The sequence below is a fragment of the Hetaerina americana genome, unplaced genomic scaffold (genome assembly GCF_022747635.1).
Source record: "Hetaerina americana unplaced genomic scaffold, ioHetAmer1.1.p SCAF_12, whole genome shotgun sequence".
NCBI classification, from domain to species: Eukaryota; Metazoa; Arthropoda; class Insecta; order Odonata; family Calopterygidae; genus Hetaerina; species Hetaerina americana.
In genome coordinates this window covers 18,913,826-18,940,474 of record NW_027286292.1, presented here as the reverse complement: position 1 = coordinate 18,940,474, position 26,649 = coordinate 18,913,826, and the positions used below count along the sequence as shown (strand labels likewise).

Below are 26,649 nucleotides of genomic sequence, written 5' to 3'. Positions count from 1 at the left end.
CTCGTAATTACACAGGAAGCGGGGAGGGGAGGTTTTCAGAGGTGGTAGGGGGTGGAGAAAGATAGTTATCTCAGTCCTTTACCGTATCTCACGGCTCTAAGTCCACAGTCTGCCTTGCCCCACGGAGTAGCTCGCACTGTGTCCGGTAAGCACTCCAGGCGCCGTAGTCTCTCCCCAAGTGTCTCAGCGTGAGCCCAGTCGCCGACCCGGGACGGGAAATGGTGCTAGTGGCGACGGAACCTCTCTCAGACAGCCTCTGCTACCTTCGGAGTCCGAGAGCCGAGTGAAGTGAGACGGGAGAGCGTGCAGACATCGCCGCTGATTCGACGACGTCGTCCCGCCCCGCACCCCCTCCACGAGCAACCACCCCAACGCACACATTCGGCCACCCCTCCACCGCCGCCACCACAGGTAAGCCATGTGATCGGTCCCTCAAGGCTCTCGCCTCAATTACGATTCCGAAACAGCTGTGGCGCTTTCGGAGCTCGGGCGTTTCGGCACACGCGCGCCCTGGCTCTCGACCACACCTGTCGCACCTTAGGTGGGGATGGAGTCGTGAGGGCCGAAAAAGAAGGGGGCGGCGGAGGATTCTTGAGGAACTTGGGAGGGAGTTGGGGCGGCGTGCAAATGTGGAATGGGTCGCTCAGGGGTTCGCGACATCTCCATGCCACGCCGGCCTCGCCTTCACGCTTCACTATCGTCTCGCGTCAACGCCGAATACCACGAGCCCCACTCTTCTCCTCACGAGGCACCTTTTATCCCATCCATTCCCCCGCGACCCTGACCCGAGATTATTTTAACCTTACCCAAGCTTTTCAGGTACCTGTCCACCGTGGAGCTCATTGCACGAGCTACATACTATTGGGAAGCACTTCCGAACACTTTCCTATTCAGGAATATTTTCGTTGCCATCTTAACCACTCCCCGTTGATTCGGGAACCCGACCTTCTGAAGGTAGGAACTCCCAAGATGGTGCCCACTTAAGTGTCAGTGTGAGTGCGTCGCAATGATGCTTTTGAATCATTACGCGCGAACAATGACTCACCTCATTAATTGAAGCATTCATCATTTAGAAGCGAAGGACATGCTATTCCGCTGTTACACTGGTCATTTTGGAATAATTTTCTAAGATGAATGCGGACGCGCACATTTCCGAATTCAATTCATATTCACATAAATGAGAATCCAAAATGTTTATGAGTAAGTAATACTTGTCTAACTAGTAGGTTTAAATACCAACTCTGGCATTTGTTCCACTGTTGTTAATGGATCAAAAATTCCTAACTTGAATATATATATGCATTTTCAATTTTCTCTAATACAACATGGAGAAGTAGCACGTTATTTGCAGCGAGGAAAATTTGATTGGCAACGCTACTTACTGTGGGTCGTTACCCTTAGAATTAGTAGTTTTTGGAAATAGAGAGATTGGGTTAAATATTCGTCATTGTTAAAAAGATGTTATTTAAAAATTCCGCTTCGAGTCCAATGCGAAGGTCGCACGGATCTCTTGTTTCCGTCGATTGAGAACGTTGTTTTTCGAAATATTTTTAGACATTCAATCTGGCGTCTTCATGTCGAAGACTTTTATTCATTTGGAATCATTTAAATGCATACGACAATCTGGTCAACTAGAGCGAATGTGCGCAGTCGAAGTGTGGCAGCCACGTGACCCTCACGTTCTCAGTGAATGGTTCACAGCATGGTTCATGGTAAGTAAGTGTCATTTATTTAGTATCATGGACCCCCGAAAATATTTTTCAGCGGAGAAAATATGCAGCACTTTGAGAGAAAGAATTGAAGTGATTACATCGCCATGGATTTTTTGGCTTTATCACAAGTTAGCTTCCGTCATGTTTATGTAAGTTATTTCTTGAGTATATTTAATCTTGAGCGGAGTAGAAACAATTCAGCGCATTTAGTTTCATGAAGAGAAACGGTGAAAAACGATCCCGAAGTCAGCGAACGCCTCTTGCCTTAACTGTGGGCACCCCGACAAGTGTGTATCCTTCCCTCGATAAGAATGAAATCGGGACGATTGCGGGTTATCACATATTCAACAGAATTTCAACCTTCAGCATTTGTGCGAATGTGTCACAATACTCACAAGCGCAACCAATCCGAGTAAGTTTATAGTATATATTTGCACACACACACACACACATATATATATACATACACGTGTGTGTATATACACATATATATATATATATATATATATATATATATATATATATATATATATATATATATAGATATATATATATATGTATATATATATACATACATACATATTAAGTAAATAAAAGTTTTGCAATGAATATGTCAAAGTAATTCAAAATTTAGATTATTAATTGCAATCGCAGAAAAAAATTAACTTTGAATTTTTTCAACCAGATACACTTTGAATAACGCAGAAAAAATTAAATAGATGATACAATAGTAAAGCAATCGATTTTTACTTGAAATTATCCCGCTGCAGTTCGCAGAGCAAATACACGCGTGGAGTATAATAGTTATTGTGACATACTTTTAAAACTAAATTTGATCAACAGCGTTAGTAAGCAGGTATGGTTCATCCGATAGCAGTGCACCTGTATGTTCTCCGCACGGCATCCTTGTAGCAATAATGAATAGTAAATTTTTAAACGCAGAAATACCAGATGAGAATCTGGCGAAGGAATTCTCGGACTTCAGCTCTTGGTGACCTCAGTGACATCGGTGACCGCAGTTCTTTGGTCAATATTTGATTTATCAGTAATGAAATAGCAAAAGGAACTGATATCAAATATTGACAGCAGATGGTGTTACATTGAGCCTTGTGACTGCTATGCACAGAAGAGTAGTCTCAGTGCGAAGAAGAAAATATTTTTAAAATGGAACATGAGTGGGTAAACACAATGCGAGGCTTTTTTCAACTTAGATGATCAATGTACCATATTTGATTTATGCACCATCTCTCAGCTTATAATAATAAGCTCTTATCCAAAATTAATTCTTTTACAATGGAGATAAAATGGGGATGAGCATAATCGGTTTAAGTGGTAAACTGAATATTTTCGTAATTTTCTCCTCAGCTAAGCACAATTATCAATAATTTTGCTAAATCCCAACATGTCTAGTACGTCTCTGAGTGATGTGAAAAAACCTGGTCTACATAGTAGACTAGAGCAGTAGAGAGAGAATATTAAGATTCCATAGTACTTTCCTGTAAGTGGCATGAGCATAGGAGGGTGCTCTGGATTAAAATGTGTCACATGTGGTCATGTCTAAATTATTCATCATCATGAATTGATCTTAACTTATTTATTGCAGTTTAACATCGCGACATAACATGGAATAACCACGAATCCAAAACGCCCTAGGCTATCGTCAGTTTTATGCTTTAAAGTACAATAGTTTTCTAATCGATTTGACATAAATGAGCGAAGACATAAGAATGATGATGAAAGCTGATTTCGCTTTCCCTGATTTGTTACGCAGTGTGAAAAAATTGTTATCAACTCACACGCCGGAAATAGTTTCAAGAAGAATGAAATAATGGAAATGGAATACAGCCTAAAAACAGGCAATGAAATGATATATTTGATGTAAAAAGTCGATTCTATGATGGACGGTAATATTTGTTATGTATGCATATTAAAAATATTTAATAACGCCATCCATTTCCATAAAATGTCTATTCAAGATGTTACATTTTTGCCATTGAAATGTGAAGCGCCGTAATTATAATAAAACACGTTTGAGGTAACGACTTCTTTGGAGTTAATTTGAAATTAAGACACATTTGGATGCGGTGGAAGCTGGTTAATATGTTATCGAGTCCAAAGAACTCTGATCGGCCTTTGCAGCTCTCTAACGAATGTTATTGGAAGGTCCATTTTTTCCAGTAAGTCAACGTAGCTTCATGTGGCTTGCCGCTTTACTACAAAGAGCCGGGTTTTAACTAGATGCCGCGGATTAAATTAAATCTATCATATTTTCATCCAGCTAGAGAATAATGGGACTTTATAAAAATATTTCATCAGTTGTAGGTAAAAAATAAGGAAAGAGTCGGCCGTTGCGCCGGGTAATTAACTATGGAACACAACATGTCGTTGAACTTACGATATTCAGCTGCTGGATGAAGTTCTGTGTAAAACAGAAAATATTTTCACCGCAAATTAGGTATTTGGGGCTACCTTCCTCAATTGGGGCTAAAGAGTTGCAGATATTCACCTATCGCATTTAATAAATTTTAGACATGAACAATTTTTAGCATGCACAAAAAATGTTTTTTTATCATGTACTGGACTCGACAAAAATTAAGCTTTAATTTAAATGTAGCCAGTCATAAAAGCTAATATTTGGGGAAGAAACCTGTCATAAGGTCTCTTGTCGGCACAACACACGTTAATTTTCTTCAGCTCTCCTGCTGTGAGCAAACAAAAAGACGCAACTCAAACCCAAACTTTATTTTTCAACTTTAATGTGGTTTTTGTTTTAATCAGTTTAGGCGAGTGATTGATACACTAAAATTCCTGCATTTCAGTGCATATCAGCGGATGAATCCGTCAAGGTAACTGTTGTAGCATCTTCTGCAGGTCTTAATTTGATGAAGGCGCACCTCCTGTAAGTGTAGTAGGGGCGTGACATTTATTGCCATAAAATATTTTCCACATTTACTTTTTTGTAGATGGTATCGACCAATTCCTTAGTATGTTTTCACCCTCCTCCTCAGAGTAAATATTTCTTATCTCTGCCGTAGCCTCCAATCCCTGCACTGCTATTAAAATAGGTATTCATTGCCCTTTCAAGCCAAACTTCAAAAAACAATAAATAAAGGTTTATCGATCGATCCATGCAATATCATCCCTACGTCAGTGTAAGAGACCTATTAAATGTTCCTTTTTGAAACGACTTATTCTTAAATTCTCTTCCAGTACTGACTTGATAAAATAAAATTTATCATATATATTTTACACTTCTTGTTTCTTATGTATTTATCCTAGAAAAGAAATCAAATGCGATTTCAGAATTGCTACTAGGAGGCGCGCGAGTGTTTACTTTTGGGACGCTACAAGCTCAACCATTCCGACGCCTTTCTGTTCCTTCAAAACCTACTCATCTCTATTCTAGCAGCTTTCCCATCTTTCTATATTGCATTCGTATCTCGTCTATTTGATACTCCTGAGATCAAACTGCTGGCAGAGAGAGTTGAATTAAGTTCGCATTAATTGAATCAACGCTCCTTAACAAGTGAAAATATATTGCAAGAATGAAAAGGTTTTTCGGTAACCGATTTTTGCACAAATCTTTACTAAATCATCCATTATTTTAATTCAGCTGATGATTTCGTTTTGATAACGAGATCTTCTTGCAATGGAAATCAGCGAAAAATATTTATTATTAGCTCCTCCTGCATACAAGGGGGATAAAAGATCTTTCAGTTGGGAAGTCTCTGACTTAGTAGCAGAATGGGTACCTATGAAAACCCTTTGGCATTTCACTCTCTGGCTTATTATTGGGAAGGCGTATCCGAGGGACTTCCAAAATCGATAGAATCGATAATTTTGATTAAAATTTAGTGTTTCAAGAAATAATGAACCGACAGTGATTTAATTTCCAGCAAAAATTATAATCTAGGGAATGAAGGACATCCAAACCAATTTAATTAGTTCTATTTTTTCCCGGACGAGCTGCGATTAAACTTCTCCTTTTGAGGAATTCCCATGCTTAATAAGTTATATCGTTGATAGAAGCAAGAAGTTCTTCTCTCATCTCGGTAGATTGGAGAAGTTTTGGCTTTTCAATGATATGGTGTGACGGCAACTCTCCGCGATTGAAACAGCCAGTTTGGGAATACCTAAAGTGCTTATATAGAAAACTCAAAATAGAGCTTTTTACGGATGACTGAGTACTCTGGCTACCTTTCTACTTATTCCATTTAGGAAACGCGGAGACCGCAAGGATTTCCTGTTACCGAACGCGGGTAAAATACTTTTCAGAACTGGGTTATCGATTTGCTCGTTGTGACTCATTTAGTGAGTTGCCTTGGCAACCACGGGAAACTCAATGTGCACGCTATATTTACCGTGACATGCTTTGTTTAGTTATTTAAACTGACTATGTTGACAAAACGTAACGACTAATTTCATCTTTTGCCACTACAGTGAAATATATTAGGATGCCCTCTTTTTAGCTAACCTATAAACTTTAAAAGGAGGCGACCACTTAGAGCATTAATCCAATTTCGATCGTTTTAACGGTTTTCTGATTTATCTCCTCTTTGACGGAGTTAATCAAAAGGGTCGATCAATTCGGAGAATGCTTTCGTGTCGTGTTCGTGGCCCTATCAAACCTCAGCACCGTCTCAATTCTTAAAACTTATGAATGCTTAAAAGCAGACGCTAATCGATGCAATTGAGTAAATGATGATTTTGGGCGGGAAGCGAAACATTAAATTTGCCAAACAAAAGAACTTCATGCGATGAAATAAAAGGCAGGGCGACAGATGTCGTTCTGCACGAGGTTAATATTTATTTAACCTCGCAGAAATCGGAATGTTCATCCCACTGGTTTTATCGCGCAAGGAAAGCAACGAGGTGACTTGAAAAATGTCCACAGCGCGGCGGGTCCCTCACGGTCTATTGGAGTGGTAGCGATGCCCAGTCTTCAATTCAATATCATTTAGATGGAGGAGACAGGAGCTGAAACGATTAGTGCGACTGACCATCCGGGCTGCAGGATACCCGACTCAAATCGAGGGGGGGGGGGGTGGACATAGGGAAGGGGTGCGGCAACGGGCGACTGCCATCTAGGCCCATCCACTGCTACAAAGGGGCTCACGGGATCGGCAGCTGCGAGCCATGATAACTTGACCCTTCCGCGCCTTTCGTCAAGTTTGGGGCCGATGTGACGGCCTACGTTCATTGCTCGTTCGCCTCTCGTGGGCACTATACTAAAGAGAAAGACGAAGAGATAAGCGACGCAAACAGAGAGCGTAATGGTGCTCCAAGTATCGCACCCTACGCGCGAATCTTAATTTCTTATTGTGCCGTGGAACGCAAAGAAAGTACTAAACTTGTAACTGCGCGCCTCGGGGAAAGGAGAGGGGTGAACGGACGAAAGAGCAAGAGATACCGCTCCGAAAATGAGACGACGGACGCAGCAAATTTAGTAGGTTTGGAAATAACATAAGGTCATGCAAGTACCAATCCATACACGGTTGTATAAAAATCAGGAACTTGGTTCTATTCAAATAGAGCAATTGATGAATTAGCTGATGAACTTTATTCTTGGTTATTTATTTATTTTAATTAGCTAGTCACCTTGATGATGTGTCCCTTAAATCCTTGTCGACGTTTTCTTTAGTCCATGCTGAAGGTAACAATTTTACTATTCATCGTCATGGTATTCATGGTATAGGGTGGAAAATATCCCCTATATTCTTGGTATACTCCAAAAAATACTTACTGAGTATTGTGAGGAATATTTTCCATGTTATTTAATGAGGGTCTCGAGATTTTTATATCATTCAGTTAGAGGAAAATAACCTCCGGAACCAAAAATTCACTTTACATAAACTGTCACCATACGGAGGGCGCCCGAAACGGCAAAATATGAAAAATATCCGAAGAAAAAAGTAAGAAGGATAATCCTAGTAAGATTTCCACCTCTCTTACGATGTGTTTTTAATTATTATCAATAATTCTACCGATTTCATATACCAATTTCTCTGGATAAAACATCTATCTCTGTATTCGCTTACACTTATAAAGAATTGACGGAGCAATAAACAACATGGCAAGCTCGTTATCCTTTATGCAATACATAAGTAAGAGTAAGTATAAGAAGTAAGAGTATAAAACGTACATCGTTTCCTTAATATAATCTGAGATCCCAGTTATTTCTAATAAGCTATTTAAGTTAAATTAATCAGTATAAGTCCCGTTTGGATCTTTAGATTTGTTGGGTTTCGCATATATATATATACAATGGCCATTATCTTTCCACACATTCCCCAAAAGAAATTCCAAGAATAATACTGTTATGATTTGATCCTGAAGTCCAGGAAACTTCCCAATAAAAATGGCAACCTCTTTCAAACACACCTACGCGACGGTAATTCCCGGAATCAGCATGGATTCTTTATCAACTTCTTAGAGATTTAAAATGAATTTATTAAAAACGTTTTATTTGATGACGAAAACACAATTATTTCGAGTCCATACTGCTTTACTGATTCCTAAGAAAAAACTGGACTGGAAATAAACTCTGAACAAAGGATGAAATTTGAGTAAGACTGATCGTCCTCTAGTTTTATTGAAGAAATCAGGAACTATTCAGCTGTCACCAGTCGTAAACAGGAAAAGAAAATAATCCGCGATACATAAAAGACATCCATCCCTTGACACCTGCAAATGGAGTATTTGAGGAATTCAAAATCAGTGATTAATGCAAATTTATTTTTAATGTGGTTCCACGAAACATATGCCCTTTCGCACGCAAGTGTAAAAAATTTACGCCTCAAATTGAAACTATCTCTATTTTTAGATAACTGTCCAGCACATCCCCTTGTGAGCCTCATACCAAAGATGGAAGATCAAAGCCATGGTTTCAAGAATCAAATTCGTTAATCCAACCCCTTGATCAAGCATTCGTTACCAAGTCATTTTAAGGCAAAATACAGACGAGAGATACTTTTATTTGTGCTGCCATTGAAATGTGACCTTGATGAGTTTTGAAAGCGTAATATAGTCCAACAGTTTGGCCGTGCATAGAAGAATAAATTATAAGGTAATTTCCACAACTGTTAGAAAAAGAGAGATTTCCTGAGAACAGCTGATGGAGAGAATCGAACCATGACATATACAGAGCAAAATAAAGGAGAGATATGAAAAATACAGGCATGCTGTAAAGTCAGAGATAAACACAATGAGCAGGAACTTCGAGAAAAGGGGTTAATGGGTTAATATTCGTAAAATGAATCAGTGTGCCATTTTTTGATGAAAGGTATAAGTAATAATAATTATTTGAGCAAAGCGCTCAACTCTGGAAAAGGATGGTAGTGATTTAGAAACATTATTATCTGGACTTCAAGTATCTATATTTTAATTGTGTTGCTTAAATAAAATGATTTCGTAATTCTTACTCAAGGGGACAATTTTTCATAATTTTATTTCACAATTAAATGCACGAAATATATTTTTGTATACCTAATAAAAATTTATGACGATTATTCTTTGCTAAACCAAACAATTACAGTGGTTAATTACCTCACCTTTCAAAAAGGATGAATTTTCCAAGAAAAATGCCTTGGTAACACCGGTTAGCCAGCAGTCCAAATGTAATCAATTTAATACATATTAACGCCACAAGCACTTTTCCCCATGTATCAAAATAGTGATGATTGTGAAATGAAAACACAATCTCTATTTTTGTCGGTATTATAACCCAATCCTTGATGGCGCTAGTTCCGACAGCGTTCGAGTCACGTCGGGGGTACCTCAGGGAAGTGTGATCGGGCCGTTACTTTTCTTGATTTTTGTTAACGATTTGAACCGCGAAGTGAAAAGTAACATTAGGATGTTTGCGGATGACACGGTGATCTATCGGGAGATATCTGGGGATGAGGATCGTTTTATTCTAGCGCAGGATTTAGATTGCATTACTAAATGGTGTTCTAACTGGGGATTGACTCTAAATTATAATAAATGTTCAGTGGTAAATTTCTTTAAAAGATCAACGGGATTTGCTTACAAATTAGCTGGAGGTGACCTAGCAGTAGTTGATACGGTAAAATACCTAGGTGTCACATTCACTAAAGACTTAACTTGGGGGACTCACATACGTAAAGTCTGCGGTCAAGCAAATAAAAAATTGGGATTCATTAGACGCATTGTCGGCAAAAGTGACTCAAAGGTCAAGGAACGTTGTTACCACGCTCTTGTAAGGCCTCATTTAGAATACGCATGCAGCGTGTGGGACCCGAGTGAAAAAGGTCTCATTCGGGAAATTGAGAAGGTTCAACGCCGGGCAGCCCGTTTTGTAAAAAATTCCTACGATAAAACGCAAAGCGTTACCGAAATGCTCATGGATTTGGGGTGGGAATCATTAGAAGAGAGACGATTCAATGCAAGACTGAAATTATTAAATAAATTCAGATCCGCATGTTTCAGCACCGAGGTCTCGCAGATTATTCGTACTCCTACATACATTGGTCGCTTGGATCATGCATATAAAATTCGGGAAATAGATGCCAGGACTAGCCGACTCAAGGACTCCTTCTTCCCACGGACAATACGGGATAGCAACTGTAGGATTATAGATAGTAAAAATTCCACTTGCCACCCTCAGTGTCTAAAAAATAATTAGTTCTACTTAAATGCATGCTCCTCCACTAACCTTATGTGTTTTGTTATAATAACCCATTCTTTCCGCATGACATCATTCGTGTTCTGTTCATCTGTTTTTAAGTTTCCCTTTCAGTCCCTCTTCCCTCCCGGCGGGGGGAAATTCCTGCTACCTGCAACGTTGGGTCGAATTCCCTTCCTTTTACTGTCTCTTTGGGGGGTAGAGTGTTTTGTGGTGCATTTTCATGTGGTAGTGATGTTTCACATTCTTGCTTGTTGTGTCCTGGCTTGCGTGTTTTAGGATGGCTTTGGTGCTGTATCCTGGGGTGCAGTTTTTTGTTGTTTTGCGGTGTATGTGTTTGCATGAGTATTGGATGGAGGGAGTTTTGCATGAGTGTGTGCGCTGCTGGGGTGTAATTTTCCGTGTTGTTTTTTGCATGTGGTATTTTTCGTTTTTACGGTTGGTGACCTAACACCCCCCGCCACACGCCCTTGCGGCGGCTTGCGGGGTATTATGTAGATGTAGATGTAGATCCGACATTTTTAAATAGCCCTTTCACTTTATAATGAGTAATATGATCGAAACTTCATCTTAACCCATATTCCTCGTAACGAAAATAAAATTGTTCCAGATTGGAATGCTGGATTATTCTCTTTCATCTTTGATTCTTTCCAAGAATCACAGGTATCCACCAAAACCTTCAATTATTTTAAATTCAATATTTGAGTAGGCCGGCTAGTTGTTACATAGTTTAATCTACAGAATTAGTTTATTTCAAATTAAGATGTTTTCTTATCTAGCTAGCAAGTGTTAGAACGCTCAAAAATCATTTCATCTATTAAAAATGTGACCCGTTACAGAATTTCAATGAATGGGTTAATATTACTTCAAGAAACACAGAGCACTCGAGTTTATATTCGTCCCCAGGGAACCGATGACTCCCCACATATTGGTACACGAGTTCTGTAACTATATATATATATATATATATATATATATATATATATATATATATATATATATGTATATATATAATGGGCTGACACAATATAACACAAATAGAAAAGAATAGACACATTTAAAAGAACACTCACACGGTAAATTGTTCGAGCTTTCGGCCCTCTCAGAGGCCTTCTTCAAGAGTCTCTCTTGAAGAAGGCCTCTGAGAGGGCCGAAAGCTCGAACAATTTACCGTGTGAGTGTTCTTTTAAATGTGTCTATTCTTTTCTATTTGTGTTATATTGTGTCAGCCCATTATTGTGCCGCTCGTGTGAGTTTTTCCGTACAATCGTATATATATATATATATATATATATATATATATATATATATATATATATATATATATATATATATATATACTCACATGTATTATGTATGAAATATAAGTGCATATGTTTCTTCTTCAGACAATATGTGAAAATATAGAACCAATGACTAGTACATCTTAATGCTTGAGGGAAACTATATTAATTCATAAATGCATGATACTACCTTAAAATAAATCCTGAACTCCAGTACAGTAGCACGACGACTGGTGACTTACACTTACTTGTACATAACCTTCCACACGCAATTGTGGATTGTGAGCACGCATGGTGCAATGAAGGTATAGAGGTGCTATTTGTTTCTTAAAAAAATGACTGTATTTCTCCCTTTTGAAACGTTTAATTCATACCGCCATTAATCAATAAATTAATAACAAGTAACAATTATTAAGAATCGCAGGTTGATGGTTTGGCTATGTTTAAATCTACATTTATTACAATATTCTTGAACTTTTTAAATCTTTGCATTACTTCTGTCTTAAATAGAGCTCTATTCAATACGATCGTAGTTTTGGCTCGTTGAGAGCAAAGGGGAGCTATTCTTAAGTAGGCCTTAAATGATAAAATTTAGGTAAAATCGAGAGGGACTCGAATTTGATTTTCGTAGGAAAAAACACCCCTTATTTTTCCGTAATATTTCGCAGATTTGTGTACGACGCACCTTAATTAATGACTTCGTATGAAATCAAAGTTGTTTTTCCATGTTTCCTTTCAAGTAAATTGTTATGGTAACGACAGGATTTATCTCCTTCGTTTTCGGTTCCTGTGTTCATCAGAAGACACTTTTTCATATTTAAAACTATGATATGAAAGAAAAATCTCAAAGCGATTATTAATAAAACGATAATGACCTTTGGAATCAATAAATTTATGCATGAAAAGCGGATGCGGAAGCAACGAAACACTCGTGTACAGCAACGATGGTAGATGAGACTTAGTAGTTGGGGTTCAGACTAAAGAATATTCGTTTTGCTGTTTATTTGATATCTTACCAACTTCTAGCAGGTTTTGTACCAATTATTTTCAACAAAATAACTCTAGGATAAAAAACTTAATAGCTTGAAGAATATTTAGCTACAAACTCTCCATTTAATACCTGGCCTATATGAAGATTGAAGTACTTAGATGAAGCAAAAGAAGTAAGAGTAACATTCCGTCCCCCTCGTCTAATACAGCATAATGGCATTACCATGTGTTTCTGCGGCCTCACTTTGTAGTCGAAATTCAGGTGCATCAATAAATAATAACTTATTTGGTAGTCTACCATTACAGAGAGGTAATAGTGGAAACAGACTAAACACCGCCGCATTTCTTAGTCTCACCCATCAAGATAAACTAACAACCAGCACTAGAGTAAATTTTCTTCAATCATGCATTTTTCTAACTCATTCATTCCAAAATCCCTATCTTTTTCCTCCCCCAAATCCGCTTTCGTTAGGTTCTCCACTCTATAACAGTGCTAGCCAATATGAAGTTAGCCAATCGAACCAAAGAGACATAGGCCCATCGCCAATCAACATTCTCCGCATCCATCTTTCCAGCCTCCTTTAAATAGATCTCTCCCAACATTCCTCTCTCCTCCCCCACAATAACTATTATTTTTTCTTAGTTTTTCTTTCGGTATATTTTAGTTTTTCCACCCTTCTTCACAACCATATCCTCACAATCCTCTAATCTTTGCTATCATCTAAAAAAACGCGAGGAAGAAGTCGTTTTTCATACTCACTGTTGAATTAATATTTGAATTTATGACAACTCATTTCAAAGGAGTCAATATGAATCATACGAAACCCGAAAATGGTGGGTCAATTTTCGTAAAACAGCCGATTAAGTTATTTTGTAACATATTTATGCTAAATTTATTTAAGATTAAGAGATTTACGCTTATAATTTAAATAAAATGGTAATGGTCCTAGACCCAATGTCATTCCTCTCGAGACGTCACTATGCTCTACTCTGCTCAAAACTCACATTTGCATCAACAATTTAGGAAATACAGGAAATACCTGTATGACGTCCTGTTCTATTTGAAGTACATTTCTGACAGCGCGAAATTATACATGAACTGTATAATTAAATAAAATTAATTAATCACTCTTCTGTAAAAATATCCTATGCATAAAAATGGTCCATGGTAATGTCTCACAAAATAAGATTGTGTGCCTAATTGCGTAACCAATAAAATGGCGTTAAGTATTTCCGTCTCTTTTGGAAATATTTTTTTAAAATAGAAAACAGTTTTTAAGATAAAAAAACGTGTACCGTTTTATAGTAATAAAAGCTGGTAATGCGATGAATACCTACGAGATTCCGTATCATTACTTCCTCTACGTGCACAACTCCCAAGAGATCTCAATATCCGCGAGTACCTGTAGCCACATCACCAATTTTATCATTCCTAAATGACACCCAAAGGACTTTGAAGACTAGAACAGCCCCGTTATTGCATACCGTTCCCTAGTGAGTCATAGCTATTTCCCAAAGCTCACTCAAAAGCTCCGCGACACTCTCACATCCAATATTCAGGTAACTGACGGAGCTTGACGCTATCGACCGTCCCATTTTCACTGACTATCGCTTCCCTAGGTCATTAGAGGGAGGTGTCGTTTACGGATCAAGAAGAGATCATCTTATCCCACTTCCACTTTTGAGTAACCTTGCACTTTAGCCTAAGCAATTAACGGGATTTTTCAAGCAACTTTATTTTTCTCAAGAAGCAATTCATATCGAAAAAAGATGATTTCCGTTTGCGGTATGCATACTTGGTGACGAACCTAAGGACTTTGTTCAAATTTCGCTTAAACGATGCGTCAAGTGTTCCTAAAAGGTGGTGTTACATCAAAAGTTGAAAAGATATTCAACCGGCTGTAGGAAGCACATTCCAAGTTTAAGAAAGAATTATGCATGAGAAACGAAAAGAGTGAATTAAATTATTGAAATTATTTTTCCCAATTTTACTGCTAGTATAACATTGATATCTAAAATTAATTCCTACGTTGAAACTACTAAAAGAATTAGGGACATTATTTATTCCTAATGGCCTCAATGGTCATTCCAATTTATATTCTTAAGTACGACTATGATTTCATGAAAAGGAAAAGACTTAAACGAAAACAACCAGTCGGCAAGAATCCTACGAGGTGATGCCGTCCACCAGATGAACTGGTAGTTTCACCAAAGCCAATATATAAACATAATCATCCGCTTCAAATGCTAGTGTTACTCCGATAATGAGAAATTCGCAAGGGGCTTTACTTTAATATTATTATTACTGCGTAATTTTCACAGCAATACATCAGGTCACTCTTCAAAACAACTTTGTAATTCATACAGAAAGCTTTTTGTGGTTCTCTGAGATACCAATCATTGTACTTGGTATGCACCAAACCTTTTACTATTAACATTCGCTAATTAGATGGAGAATAGTCTACTGTTCAAAAGAGAACTTACCTTGTTTATGAGTGTAGAGCGTATTAATCCTTAATCTTTTAATCAAACATCAAATGCTTGCTGACTCTATTAAAAGTAAATGTTTGAGCGTTTTATTTCTTTCAAAGTTGCTTTTTGAAGCTTTTTATGACCCTTTTCATTAACATTTTCCAAGGTCACCATTTACGAGTCTTTGATAAGTTTAATGCATATGTATTATTTGCCTCTTTTCACTATATAGGCGGGATACCTAGTGGGAAGGGCTAAAAGAGTGACTGAAGATAAAGTGATGCCCCTGACCTAACCCAATTTGGGCAATTTTTCCGGTACCTGATCTTCCTGGGTAGCCACCGGCGGCACAGGCCCACAGGGAATAGAAGTAATCTCCCATGTATGAATTTCACTCACGGCAGGGCTTAAAATAGACATGAGATGTACCCTCACCTATCGAACCAGCCTTTGTGTCGATTAATGTGGTTAGTCATACCATGAGTAATCCTGTCCGGGCTATATCTGGGGTGCAGAAGCTTTAAGCGACTACCGAGTTGGGGCGCTTTATTTTGTCTCTAGCTTTCAAACTTCAAACTTGTCAAACTTCTTTTAACTTGTCAAACGTTAACTCACTCGGAGGACTGACTTGAATACGAGTATAATTGCAGCTTTTTCAACCTCTCTTACACAAAAGATGATACTAACGTATGAACACACCTTCAAAATATGACATGAATACAGTCTTATGCCAATTATTCCCATGTTCCCATACAAATTAATTCTTCGATACTTAGCCACAAACTAGAATAAAAAACTTTATACCCGTACAACCATGAAGAAGTTGGATAGAAAAAAACATGTCCAAGTATAGTATCACGAAACAAGTAAAGGAAATTAAATTCGTATTTTATTTTAATGGTACACTAAAGATGGTTTCAAAAGTGACACCAGATAAAAAATACCGAAAAGAGCGTATTGTGAAAGTGCAATGTAGTACGCCTTATATACAGGTATATTTCAAGATAGCTGATTCTCTAACCACTTGAGTCATAGAGGAAACGTAATTTACACTGAAATCTGCAGGGGGTGTATCCAACTAAGTGCCCCGATTCTTTGGTCAAGAGATGGTGTTAGGGAGCTTTTTCAGGGAGCCCTCCCCACCTCTCCCGTGTTCGTCCTTTATATGTGTTCCTATCCCTTTTCATTATTTCTATTTTCCATGTGAATGAATATTTGTTCGCCATTTTGCGGGTTTTCGGGTTTGAATATACAGATGGGGCACTTAAATCCGGACAAGCACGCGTTTCCTCGAATGAGATTCCTTCGGGTTAGCAAAGCCATCCCCAGAAGCCATCCAACGTATTATACTCAGCCACAACATAGTAAACAGTTGAGCTGGGGTACCAGAAGAATCGAACTTTTTCGAAATATAACGCCCAGCGCGAACATTTTCGATAATATCGGCTCTGCGATTGTACTCAGCAGTTGTATGTGACATCTCGGCCATTTTGAAGTTATGGCTTTTTACTAGATGCCTATAGCTTTCAAGAACCCCAATCACCACCTCCAGCGGAACTACAATATGGCGGGAAATCCAAATTTAAGTTTGTCCAGATTTAAGTCCTCACCCTACACTCACACACACACACACACACACACACACACATACATATACATATATATATATATATACACATATATATATATATATATATATATATATATATATATGTATATATATATACATATATATATATATGTATATATTTATATATATATATATATATACATGTATGTATATGTAAGTATACACACACCTACATATACATAATCATAAATATATATAATTCAAACATTATATATATGTATATAATATTGAAAATTGTGGTGATATCGAATAGATTTCCGGAGAAAAGTTGTCACATATGTGTTTATTAGAGTCGAGATAGCGAGTGAATGCATTTTTTGCATCGTGGTACACTATTTTCCCGCGAGATATTTTGCTGCCAGCGTGCATCTGGGATGGAAATTAGGAAATTCAGAATCAAATAGTTCCCTCGGTTTCATATCCTCAATGGCGTTACTTAAGAAAACAATCCGTGAAACTTAATTAATATTTACACTTCATACAAAAATCAAGGAGCGATTGTAGTGTCTGCCTATTCCTTCGATTTGGTGAATCGCGTAACCTCTGGTGGTATTCGCATTCGAGAGATGTACACACTGTAACATTGTGCGGCTGTACAAGTGTACCTAAGCGTAACGCACATCATGGATAACTCCTCAACGGCGAGACTCACGCCAGGAGATTTTAATATTAGTCATGATAACAGCTAGAAATAATATTTAACTGATACAGGGAGAGTTTTGCGAAAACCTGCCTACCTACAACAAGGACAGGATATACTATTTGTGACCGAAAGCAAACGGTCTGGAAGTGTCTCCTAAACCGCCGCTGATTACATTTTCTCTCATCTCATAACCTTTCGCTTCGGTGAATGGAGGAAAACTAATATCAATATAATTGGTTCTTCACTTGGGGATGTCCACTCGTCCACTAATGTGTAGATGCTAATCTCTGTCAACAGGAGTTTCGTCTGAAAGAACCGTTCACTAGGGAATAACTGGCTCCCAACAACCTAATGCTTGTGTTTAACGACGTTACGTAATTGAAAGCTCTTTGAGTTCTCTGGTGGAGAATCTCGATGACTGTGGGTAACAAGGTAAAACATTTACTGTAGCATTGTATCCAGGAACCTTTCCTCGGAAATTTTTTCTGTAATTCTGTCCGTTTCTGTAATTCTGTATGACCTCAGAAAAGTGATCTCTTGCGGTTTGAGCATCTCGTAAGCTTACTTCGTGTTTCCGGGCCCGCGCGAATCGGACCGATATCTTTTTATACTGATGTTAGTGATTCGAAAATACACCTCCCCCCTCGCCTCCCACCCAAAGTCCACCATCTCCGCGACCGAAGTCCTTCCTCCACGTACCTCCAGAATTATTTTTCTCTCAAAATTCCCCGATACTTCTTCCGACTTCAAGACGGAATAACCGGCACGAGCAATATTGTTTCCTTCCGTTCTCTCGGCGCGGGTATGCTAGGTATGAAAAGTCTTGGAATGCGGAGAAATTAATTTGTACTACCGACCTCAAGAATTCCGGATCGCGCTGATTCCATCATCGTACCAAAAGATATCTTACTAAAAGTTTTCCATTTTTTCCGGGTGAAAGTTTTCTCTGGTCGAGGCATTTATGTCTCATGGAAGCAGGGAAATGAAAGCGTGGCTTTAGGACGAAATAACTCGCCCGCTGAGGAGTCGTTTCGGATTCGTGAAATGCTGACGGATGAGTGAGAGAGCGAGAGACTCTGCACTTCAAAGATGGTTATGGCCACTGAAACTATGCACTGTTATCACGTGGTGGCAGTTGGTGCGGTGAAAATAAACACAGGGTGTTTAATTTTCTGACGACACGCGACATCTCGTGTCTACTTTCCGCGGCACTTCGATTGAAGGCGGGTCGGGCCAGAAGCAAGCGGAAACTTCCTCGCAGCTGTTGCGGTTGAGAGGACAGTGGTGTCCTATCTACGGTGAATAGAATATTTGAGGTTTAAATGAATTATTTCAGTACATAAGGTAAGGTTTATGATTAACATTATGGATATATATTAAGATTAACATTTATGGATCTGTGTATAGTACCTGTATATCACACTAATGGATCTAGAGAAAGATATTCACTATAAAAACTGGTATTTGATGCTATGCATATATTCTAAAAGATATTGGAATAAGCTACAGTTGCAGTATTTAGTTTTTAGAACATCATTTTAAAATACCAAACTAAAAATTTATTTTGTTCTATAATAACTCAGTCATTGTTCCAAAATATATAATTTCACAGATTTTTTATCACAAATTCGTCAAAAAGCCAAAGCACCTAGAAAGTGATTTTTTATTACCCAAGAAAACAACTAAAATGGTCCAGCTCTAGAGGAGTATCTCGTGAAAAAGTTCAATATTCAGTGCAGCTCGCAGCAGATTACCCTACGCTGTGAAGAGAGACTCCGTATACTTTGAACCGACTTCATTTCTTCGAAATTTTATTGCTTCCATGAAATTACTTGGGTTCCATATCGTTGAAAATATCCTTTTGCAGTCCGGTTTCATGGGAAACGAAATATCATTGAAACTAGTTCGTGGAATATATTATTTTCGAAAATGAGAAACCAGAATTGACTTTGGCACTAAATTGTACTGACATGCGTTCATTATAAATAAATTCTCGTCATGTAGCATGGAACAAAAAGTCCGAAAACACCGTTTTAGTAATTCAGCTAAATATTCTCACAGGCGAGTGAACCTTTTTTCCACTGGTTATGGACTCCAGAAACAATACTTTAGAGACCGTAAACATTGTTCATGGGGTATTTTGCCGGTACAAAAACAAAATCTGTTAACGAGACAGGAAAAGAGCCGTAGTCCATGAGAGAGTTGGAAAATAGGTTATCAGTCCTCGGTATTCAACTCTCATATACGAAAATACAAAGCTAGTAACAAAAGACTATTTTAGTTTTTAATAGGAATATTGCCTCGAATCAATAACAAATTGTTTATTTCTCATAGTTCAAAAACAAATATACTGAAACAATAACGAATGTACGTGGTTTTCACGAAAACGCTAATTTGTTTAAATGGTTTCCGAGGTAAACTTCATTAATTGTCATTCCTGGAGAAAGCGTTCTTTCCAACGGAATCAGGATAGGCTTTTACCTGATTTTCTCCCGCCGAACGTAAATCTGGAATATCTTCGAAGATCAGGGGAATAATACTATTTTTATAACTCATTAAACGGCAAACAATCCACACCTTCACCTTCAAGAAAACTAAGCTCTCACTTAAGATTCATATGATGCTCAAACTTGATAATGTTTTAGTTTTCTCGTTAAATATCATAGAATCTTGTCCCTGGCCTTAATTTAATAACAACCGTTTTGCTGGGTGTGCCAATCTTGTTCGGCATCAGCTATCGGCAGGGCTATAAATACTCAAACCTCAAGGTAATGGTCGTGAAATACGATTTCGACGTTTCACTGGAATTTAAATGCAGTCAGAAGGAAAGGGGTTTCTGAAGTTTGAAGGGGAAAGACCAGGAGGAGAAGAAATGGCGGGGCGGTGAGTAGGCAGTCGCTCGTGCGTAATTCTTCCTTCCTCAAAAGCAATTTCTCGAGCGTAACAGAGGCTCAAGGAGCAGCTTGAGATGAGGCTTCGCCGATAGATGGGAGGAGAGGGAAGACAGAAAGGTTCTTCCATAGAATTTTGACTCCGTTGGAGAGGGAGGAGAGCAGTCGGGGAGAAGAGGGGTGATGTGCCGCCTTTTGCGTGGCCCAGAGGGAATGGGGAGGGAATGCCATCGCCTGCGACGAATACTCAGCCGAGCATGAACTTCGAAGGGCAAGGAGGTGGGATCCATCCATTGCATGCGCCCTCCCTGCTTTCGATGGCACGTTAAATCACGCACGGTGTTGTTGCTTCCACGTGAGGGCAACAGCATGTATGGCACTTCGTACTTTTCTAAGTACAGCACGCCATACTTTACAGGGGTGCTCAAATCGATTCCTATAAAAAGGCATGGAAGTCATGACGTAAAATTAAAATCTACAAGAATGGCAAATAGATGATTAACGAAATATGCACTCATGAACCGATAATGCTGCTTTCCTAGTTGCATGAGATCATTTCTTCTTCTAAGGAATGGGATATATCATGATTATTTTCATTAGATAAATGCTTCTGAAAATTTTTCCCATTCATTTTCAGCTCTCCAAATGTTGAATTATATTACATATTATGTCATGGTTGAGTAAATAACCAAAAGCTGCTTCCAACAGATGCTCTGGTTGATATGTGTTCACTCTTCTGATGCTAGCAACAATTTCAAGGACCACTGTAACCAACACATTCAGCGACCAATTTTCCAAATGCCGTCTGCTGTGTATATAAGGAAGCTCTGTTGCCCAGGAAATCTCTTGGTGTGCGCAGGTGTGCCTAGATGTTCGCATCAACTTGATTCGGAGCCGCTTTTGTTCGTTCGCAAAAACTCTGGCCGGATGAAGCTACTGCAGGACCGTGAATAAAGGCTGCCTTTTATATTTTTAAAAAAACCTCGTAAGATAAACCTTTTCGTGTTCCGGAACATTCCATAACTTCGGCTTCAAAACTCATTAAATTTGACGCTCTCGGTTGCATTGAGCATACTTTTCTAAACCACTCTGGCAAATATTTTTTTAAGTTTTCTGATTGTATGTAATAAGTTGGTTCTCACCATGCATAAGCGTGCACTACAAGGTTAATTCAAAGACCCAATACAGGTGGCCTCGATAAACAAGAAAGCATGGCTTGATAGAATGTGACAATTACGTAAAGGAACCACGTAGAAAAATCTGGATATGTAGTTCTGAGTTCCACGCGTCGAGATCCCGAAACTCAGATTTCAATAATTTGAGAAAATAATTTCGTGTCGACGCAGTCATGAAGATGGCCGAGTTTTAATATTATCAAGACATACTTTACAGTAACTTCAGCCGACACCTTTTTGGGAAGCTATTGGGTCGTGGAGTTGAAGGTATTATAACGCCTATATATAAAAATCCCCCAGACCATTTTTGCAGATATTTAGCTACCTTCAATAAATTATTCGAAATCATTCGAAATCATTCAGAAACTTATACACATTTACGACTACTCCTCAAACAAATGGTGAGTAGTGGTTGGGCTTGTATTGCTTTAATTCAGCATAAAATTCGTCATTTCTACGGCATTTTATTCAGCTAAAACGAAAAATAAGGAAGTAACAAAGAGGCAACAATGCTTGTCTTCCACTACAATTTCAAACATACTGAATTATGACCATGGCATTTTTAATCTAAAAGAGGTGCATTAGGAATATTTAAGGTGAAGGTATATTGAGGGTCCAGTTACCTGCCATTCAATGAGGAGTTGACGCATTAATGTCTCCAGCTGTTTACAACTGTAACAAATGTGCCGAACGCAGGACCAGCAAGTTAAGAGACTGGATGGTGATCACGACCTCCTCTCTTTTCCCCTTGTTGACGGCTTTGAAACTTGTGAAGCTTTATCACCCGCGGAAAAACCTGGAAAATTGAAAATTCACCATGATATATTTATAATTTAATGAATGCTGTATTCTCCCATTTATACATGAACTGGTTTATTTAAACTTAAAATATTCAATATTAATCCACATAAAATTGAAGGAGAATGAAGGGAATCGTTGATGCATATTTAAAAGTATATATATCGGGTACACGAGGGTAGTCTGAAAAGTTTCCAACCTAGCAACTAAACGAGGTATTTTTTCTTCAAATGCATAATTTTTTTCGACATAGTCTACTTTTAAGTCGTAATTGACTCATTTTGCCGCAAAATAATCGCTAACGTACGCGATAACCTCCTCTCCCGATGAACATCTCTGTCCTCCAAGCGAAACTTTAGGGTTAGGAAACAGGAGAATGTCGCTGGGGGGTAGATCTGTTGAATACGGCAGGTGGTCAACCAATTCAAAGTGCAATTCGTGAATTTTAGCCATGGCGACCACCGAAGTGTGATCAGTTGCGTTATTTTGATGGAAAAGGACTTTCTTCTCCTTCAAATTTTATCGGTTTTTGCGATTCTTGCGCTAAGCTGGTCAAATAATCACACCATATACTGTTATCTTATTTTTCTATCTTAAAGATAATTTGTGAGCGTAATTCCCAGACTATCCCAAAAAACAGTCGCCATCAACTTACCGGCCATCTTCTCCTTTTTCGTAGCAGTTTCACCATATATAGTTCACTGTTTTGACTGTTCTTTCGCCACAGACGTGTAGTTTTGGATCCATATTTCATCTCTAGTTATGAATTGACCCGAAAAATTTGACCCGCCTCGCTTAAATCCTCCAAAACAGCCTTGGAAATGTTTATTCGAATGTGTATTTGGTCCAAAGTGAGAAAACGTAACACCCAAAATGCGGCTAATTTACGTAAGTCCAATTTTTCAGTCAACATATGACAAGCGCGTTCTCTGGATATGCCCATAGCCTCTGTTATCTCTCTAATCTTTATTCTACGGTCGTCAGGTACCATGTTGGGAACGTATTCGTAGTTACTGCTAATTGTCGGAATTTTGGCAGTCCCAAACGCTCATCATCGGTCAAGCTGGTGCGACCTCGTTTAAATTCATCTGCCCGAAATTTCATCGTCGTAAATGATGCTGCAGAGTCCAAACTTCAAATTGTCTTTGATTTCCGTAAGCGTATTGTCTTTCAAAAAAATATTTAATGACCACTCGATACAATTTTTTTCATTTTCACAAAAACCCTTACAACGAATCACTCAAACGATTGTCAAACGACAACTGAGTGTCCAAATGGCTGAAATTTTGGTGAGTACCTTTCAATGCATGCGCAGACACATTCCTTAAATTATGTTTAGGAGTGCTATCATTTTCGTGTTGAAGTCAGAGGCCTTTTAGACAATCCTCTTATCGTACTTTTTTTATTATTTTTACGGAATAACTAACTGAGATATCTGTAAATATTACTTGAAACTGTATTAAAACCTTAGGACCGTTATTGAAATGACTTGATTGTACTCCTAGTAAATGAAATTTGAAAATTTATTCGTTATAAATCATAAAGAACGTAGATATAATTACCCAAACACACATTACATAAAGCATAAATAAATAATTTGCCTCTTAGCTACTGGTTAGCTACAGTGTTATGCCATTTATTTCAGGGTAATTTTTAAAAAATACCTGATCCAGCAGTGAGCCCAGAGAAACACTCCTTTCAATACGCGCATGCATTTATTCCTTTGGTCTCCTATCTGCGGAGATAATGCTCACAAAAACCCACATGCAGCGTGGCTTGACGTCATGATATGTCAACATTTCCTCACGTAATTGCCACATTCTGTTGGTTTTTCACTAATTTAAAATGAAATTGGAACTAGAGATCTACGCTTCTATCTTATTATTTTCAAAGACAAAAAAAATCCGTCGACTACCGTTTTACCTCATGGGCCAATGTAAATGAGTGGAATTTTGAATGGCCGTATTTATTTAGAAGGTAGAATGAAATATTTCTCCACCCCTTTTTGAAAGAGGAGTATTATTACCATAATTTATGACGAATTGATTTTGTAAAAATAAAATTTCAAAATATAGTGAATTACCCCAAGCACAGGAATACCTACATGCAGCACGCAATCAGGTGATTCCTAAAAAAAACTGAGTGACTGACGTGGAAAATATGCCTGCTCACTAATCAAACATTCTCCATTAAGCTCCTGCCCCGACCATGGACGTTTTATACGCAATGGTGTCTGGGTCACTGGAAAACTTTATGGCAACCTAAAGGTGGCCTACGGAAAGCAAAAAGAAAACATGCTAGGTCTGCAAGTTGTTAGCTAAGCGCCATTTTCTTACACCGTCCCAATGTGAAAAGGACGTTGTTTCTCCCGGTATCTCCTGGTGTATCTCCCGGTGGAAATTGCAATGCCTCAACGACATAATTGCAGGGCGCCAATGATTAGCTAAGAGGCCCGCAGAATTCCGGCTACAGCACTTTATTGAGAACCTATTGGCCTTGGTGCAATTCAGGGAGAGCAGGATGCTCTGGCAACATGGTCAATGCTTTCCAAAGGCATATGCTGAAGGTTACGTGCTTCCAAACGTCAAAATTGTTTACTTCCTTTCTCCAATTTAATGGAAGATGTTTGAAAATTCCTCCTGAGTGCAAAACCACGACACTTAAAATCATAATTCCGCCCTCAATATGAGGTGAACTGTTGAAATGGCCCAAATGAAACCCAAAGCGATTGATCGACTTCATCTCAGCAGTTCTCTAAATGTCTGCATATCGTTATTCGTTGATCTGTTCAAGGCGAAAATATTTTTTTCTTGAATTATCCACGTTGGGTAAATATGCCAGGGGTTACATGCTAAGAAGCCTATGTAAATTGGTTTGGTGCCGGTTTTGAAAAATATTCGTAGGTATTTCGTATGCATATGTGGTTGTGTGTGTTTTGCGTGTGCACGTCCGGTTGTGCGTGCGCTCGTATGTGTCTGATAATTGAAAAATAAATTTTAATTTCAGCCATCCGTTTTTTTAACCATAAATATTATTTATGAAATAAATTCTGAATCTCGTCCAGAACCTGTTTATTAATTTACCAATTGACTTATTAATGTAATATTACGAAGATATATCGCAAAGAAAAGAGCCCACTGCACTACAGAACAACAGGCTCGATATCGGAAAATAAAATTTTGTCTCCGAATATCGGTAGCGGAAAATCTCTTCGTAGAAACATTTTCACTTTTAGCTACTTTAATTTGGACCATGAGCAACATAATTGATAAACTTTGTTCACCATAGATGGCCCTGGGAAGACGAACAAAGTTTCTTAGATAGCCGAGCCGATAAGAGAATATGAGAAAGAGGGAGAGGGATTTCAACAAAGATAGAAACGTTTGTAAAGCGTGCTCTGATGATAGACTCCACTAAAAGATAAAATAAATCTTGAGATATTAATCCATTAACAGAAGGCTTAAAAAAAACTTTCTTGGAGGTTTTCCACAATGTTTTTTTAAGTTTCTGAGAATGTTGAACAAAATCAGTGAAAGTTAAGTGCCCCGAACGCGTCATTTAACTTTTAATGCGTCCTCATTTCAGTAAAAAACGGTCCTTGTAGATAAATGCGATCACCGGCAGTAATCGGCAGCTATTCATCATTTTGCAAAATAGTTCTCAATTCCAGCTAATTGAGATAGGAAGATTCACTACCTGCCAAACAAAAAATCATTCGACATAGGGCAAGTATTTTGCGTGAGACATTTATTTTGCAAATGCAATGAGCTCAGTTTACCCGTGCAATAAGTTTCGAAGAAGTGGCAATGCTCGTTTAATATCATTTTCATGAAGTGGCTACATTATTGTGGTAAGTAAGTGTGCTCTCATGTTACAAAACTGTCGCAATGACCATCGCCCGTCGTTTCTGTTTTTGAAACAATTTAACTGTATTACGGGTGTCGTCCAGTACGCATGGACTTAAAACATCTGTATTACTCACATATATTTATATTAAGTATTACTCATATTTCATGTATTCTTCTACAATTACTATTAACCCATATTCCAGCTCCCCCCCCCACAATATCATACAATAGGGAGATATGGAGATGATGCAGAAATCATTTCAAGCATAAATGCAACAACATTCAATTAAGATTGCTCCTAAAAATGCAGTAAACTCTAAAGGAAGAGAGTCGAATAATTTGTGTTTGAATTGTCACACTTCCATGAAATTATCACCAAAACTTAAACAAACTATGTGGAGTGTAATACTTTCCTGCATAAATTTGTAAATACAAGTCAACCCAGGCATTCCGGTTCGCATTGCACATTCAGGATGGCGTGAGGGACGTGATTTCAGAACATTCTTCCTATTGGGATATTGCACGTAGTTTAGGTATTTTTAAAAGGTATCGCCGGTGATAAA

At 38.3% G+C, this 26,649-nt stretch overlaps 1 protein-coding gene across 1 annotated transcript in view; it reads left to right on the top strand.

Moving 5' to 3' along the window:
• Window positions 1-292: 292 nt before the first annotated feature.
• Window positions 293-26,649, top strand: part of LOC139685725 (galactosylgalactosylxylosylprotein 3-beta-glucuronosyltransferase S-like) — a 212,620-nt gene continuing 186,263 nt past the window's right edge. The window contains exon 1 of the mRNA XM_071582765.1: window positions 293-411. The gene's annotated coding sequence lies outside the window, so the exon portion shown is untranslated. The remainder of the gene's footprint in view (window positions 412-26,649) is intronic.